Source organism: Helianthus annuus, chromosome 16 (genome assembly GCF_002127325.2).
Source record: "Helianthus annuus cultivar XRQ/B chromosome 16, HanXRQr2.0-SUNRISE, whole genome shotgun sequence".
In the NCBI taxonomy this organism is placed as follows: domain Eukaryota; kingdom Viridiplantae; phylum Streptophyta; class Magnoliopsida; order Asterales; family Asteraceae; genus Helianthus; species Helianthus annuus.
Window position 1 is genome coordinate 110,396,023 of NC_035448.2, and position 4,557 is coordinate 110,400,579.

The 4,557-nt window shown below is 36.9% G+C and overlaps 1 long non-coding RNA gene across 1 annotated transcript; it reads right to left on the reverse strand.

Moving 5' to 3' along the window:
* Positions 1 to 594: 594 nt before the first annotated feature.
* On the reverse strand, positions 595 to 1,747 carry LOC110889329. The gene is made up of 4 exons (XR_002563538.2): positions 1,430 to 1,747; positions 1,074 to 1,164; positions 900 to 992; positions 595 to 817 (listed from the first exon to the last, which is right to left on the reverse strand). It is a non-coding gene; the product is annotated as an uncharacterized LOC110889329 (long non-coding RNA).
* Positions 1,748 to 4,557: the final 2,810 nt, after the last annotated feature.

Here is a 4,557-nt window from a genome sequence, read left to right on the forward strand (position 1 = left end):
TGTTTATTAAATACAATACCTGGTCATCACTCTAAGACCACCCGTAGTGGGGCGGTTTTTGGGCATTATTTTCAAAAAAAAAAAAAAAACGCCCCCCCCCCCACCCCAATTACATAGGGCGTTTTTGGGCATTATTTTTGAAAAAAAATTGGATTGGCGTGTTTAAAAAAACGCCTAAAAGGGATTGTGGAAGGGTTGACTGACCAATGGGGAAACTTTTGCATTATTTAATTTAAAAAAAAATATTGTGTAATTAATGAAAGGGCCGTTTTTGGGCATTATTCTCACTACGCCACTTTTGCAATAACCCCCAATAATGCCCCATCCTGACTGGACTTCCACGTGTCGCAAAACGCCCCATGGTGGGGGCATTATTGAGCTAAACCACTACACATGGTCTAACCTTACAAAATATCATTTTTGTAGTTTTTTTGGATGTACAACTCGTCTTCAAACAATCATTCGTCGCCCTATAGGTGAGGGTCTAGTGTGTCGGATGTTTCGCCAATCCTCTTTGAGACTTTGGTGGTGTATTGAAGACGCCAGTCCAAAAAGTTATAACAAAGGGATTCAAGTAAAACATGAAAATGCAGCTATAAAACAAAAGTCAAATATGGTAATTAGGAATTTATCTACAAGTATTACATGCATTCTCGTCCAGAATCTGCAACTTGTATTTTTTTTACAAATTCTTCAAAGACAATTACATTCATAAAACTCAAAAATAATCACATGAAGTTGTCAACAAGAATGGCTACTTCAAATGCCAACAGAGGAAGGAAGACAATTTGCAAGCTTACAGGTGGAGGCTTAGAAACTGCACAAATTAAATAAATGAAAATAAAATTTGAACCTAGAGTGAGCACAATATGCATAAAGCAAACTGAATACGTGAATACCAATGTATAATAGCTATTCTCTAGAAAGATACAAAGAACAAGTTCAAATGCAATAAGCAAAGGTGTGGCAACAACTGAATGGCATGGTGCCCACTGCACAAAGATGAAAAACAAACATTCCGTGATGGATACTGTAAACGGTAACAAAAAATATGTAAAACGAAGATAGTATACCTCACGGCCATGGGGAACTGATGGAGCGAGTAGCGAGAATCTTCCTCGCGCAACAACAGCATGAAATAGGAAAAGAGGGAAGAAAATGACCCTGCATCAGTGCATCGTATATCAACAACTGTAAGTTGAGAACTTATTTTCTTACCAAGCCTATTATATTGTCACTAATAGCAAAGCTGGCGATCAAATTTAAAACCAGACCACAACGCCCTAAAAAAATTGAAATCGTTCTTAGAAAAAGAAGACGAAGCCGGTGATTACAAAGCTTCGGAGAACCCCAGATCTCAAATCCAAACATCAAAACGGGTTATAACTAAGAACAATTATTAGGGTTTCTCGCACTACCAAATACTAACCTTTTAGAATCGGGATTTGCGAGATCGGTTAGAGTTCCATCAGCTATCGGGTGGATGAATGGCAAGAAGAAAGGAAGAGAGGCTGAAGAAGACGAATGGATTTTGCGAAATATTCAGAGATTAGTTTTTTTGTATTGGGGGTTTTGGGTACGCTGATGCTGCAATGATACGAGAGGTTTTAAACCCAATTATGATCATCGAGCATTTCTCGCAGGTTCATAAAAGGGATGACTGATCATCTGCTTCTCAGGGAAAAAGAGGAAAATCCTGGGGGCGGTTTATAAAGTAAGGAAGTCGGTGACATCAAGCCACTCTCTCGTTTGTATGGATAAGAGAAAGGGATGAAAAAAGGGATCTAAAAGCATCCAGTCCCCTAAAATTATACATACATTTCACTAAAAAAACAATTCATATATCAATATATTTCTACTAAAAACAAATATTTTTTCTCTCTCCTTTTCAATTAAATAATACTAGGTTAGAACCCCGTGTATTACACGGGTTGAATAAATGTAAGTTTATATACTAAATAAAAAAACAATGTATTTTTAAAAACCTCATTTATTACCCGTGTTGAGTAAATATAATTTTATGTATTAAATAATAAAAAGTTATATATTTAAGAACCTCGTTTATTGTGCGGGTTGAATAAATGTAATTTTATATACCAAACAATAAAAAATTATATTTAAAAAAAACCCTATGTATTCACGGGTGGAAGAAATGTAATTTTTAATACTAAATAATAAAAAAGTTATATTTAAAAAAAAACTCTGTGTGTTATTATTTTTTAAATTAGGTTAATTCTTTTTTAAATTTTTTGTTTGATTAATAAGTTGTTTATTATAAGTTCTCATAGTTAACAATAACCAAACTATAAATTAGCAACTTTTTGTTGTTTTAATAGTTGTAACATATGTATTGGGTGTTTTCCAAAAAAAATGTTTTTTTAACTTTTAACCCAAAGGTTTTTATTTTCTCATTTTAAAACCCTTTGACTTGTTAGTTTTAACCCAATGCTTTTCAAATTTTTAATTTAACCCCAACACTTTCTTATTTTCAACTTTGTCCCTTATAATAAATAACATTAACTGAAACAATTCTTTTTAGTTTAAATAAGACTTTACGATTTAAATTTAAGTTTATGCCAATAATTTAGAGTTGATAAGATTTATATTAATTTAATTAATATTTAATAATTTAAATTAAATAATAATTAGCTACAATTAAGGATGCTCTAGAATAATGACAAGTGTCCCTTTATTGGTTTCTTTTATTATATAGTATAGAATTTTATACCTTTATCATTACATTTTTCTCTTTCCTTCACTCACAACCACTTTCAATATATATTAAAAAATTATAGTGGGTGAACAGTGTCCCCCCAAATATACAGATGAACAGTAACATTTTCTCTCTCCTCCACTCACAACCATTTTTATACTCTTTATATTTTAAAAACCCCACACTCACAATTTAGTTCTTTGGATGTGAATGCTCTAAGGCCATGGGGTATGGGGCTTAGGTTGGGGTGTGTGTTGGCTGAAAACGCCCAAGTCACCATCCCGGGGGCTTGGGTTGGGCGTAGGTTTTGGGCGTGGCCCCCATTGGCGTGGGTTTGAAGCCGGGCGTGGGGCGGGCTAGTAAGTGACATGGCAGGCTCTCAATGGCCAAACCAAACTTATGCCCCCCAACCCAAGCCCCACCATACCCCATGGGCGTGGGTTTGAGTGGTGGGGGGCTCCCATTCCACGTGCTGCAATGTTGGGGCTTGGGTTGGGGCATTTGTTGACACGTGGAATGGGAGCCCCCCACCACTCAAACCCACACCCATGGGGTATGGTGGGGCTTGGGTTAGGGGCATGATTTTGGTTTGGCCATTGAGAGCCTGCCATGTAGGGCTGTTCAAATTGCTCGTCGCTCGCTCGACGCTCGTTCGAAAATTGCTCGGAAAATGCTCGTTCGATTTGACGCTCGGTTGTAAACGAGCCGCTCTGCTCGGTTCGGTTTGTAAACGAGCAAATGTCCGCTCGGCTCGGTTCGGTTCGGTTCGAATTATTATTTTTAATTAGTATATCTACATATACATATACACTTACATATATAATAAACATGCATATACACACATATATGTACACAAATATAAATTATACATATATATACACACACCTAAATATATACACACATTACACATACATATATACTTAAATATAAATTAAATTTAGAGTTTTATATATACCAATCTATTAGATTTTGGTCCACTATATACAAATTTACAACAATATCTATACGTACTAGCCCAACCGGGCCGATAAAAAAATTAATATCAAATCTAAAAGTTAAACCCTAAACTGATAAACGATAGTCTGTTCATCGCCTCAATGTTTCATGTCGTTATCCTAAGTCGATCGTCTCATGCTCTCAACGTAATTGTTCATGCAATATAATCATCGCCTCGTCGGCCACAACATTGTTATTCATAAGAAAAATATTATGCCATGAAATGTGCATGTTTTTAAAGACATAAAAACTTGAGACCCAACATTGTCACAATCGCTCTCAGCAAATTTAAATTGGGCGACACGGTTGTCCAAATCGCTCGAACTTCGCTCGACGCTCGCTCGGAAATTTTACCGCTCGAAAAATGCTCGCTTGATTTGAGGCTCGATTCTAAATGAGCCGCTCCGCTCGGTTCGGTTTGTAAACGAGCCAAGCACGAGCAAAGGTCCGCTCGGTTCGACTCGGCTCGTGAACAACTCTACTGCCATGTCATTTACTACCCCGCCCCACGCTCGGCTTCAAACCCACGCCAATGAGGCTACGCCCCAAACCCACGCCCCAACCCTGTGACAACCGTCAATTTTGCATGCATCCGTACAATTAATTAATTTTAATTATGAGCTTAATGACTGTGCTTGATTACAACTGACACTTTAAACTGCTTACTGATTTAGATTACAAACATACATGTGCATTCTTACATACAGTCACTTCAATTATTTCATACAGACTCTTAGTGACAACCTGATGCACAAAGCACAGTTAGTACAGTGAGCGAATAACTCAGACACATGCTGACAATGCCAGCACATAGACAGACACTATTTTTAGGCCAGTATGGGCCAGGG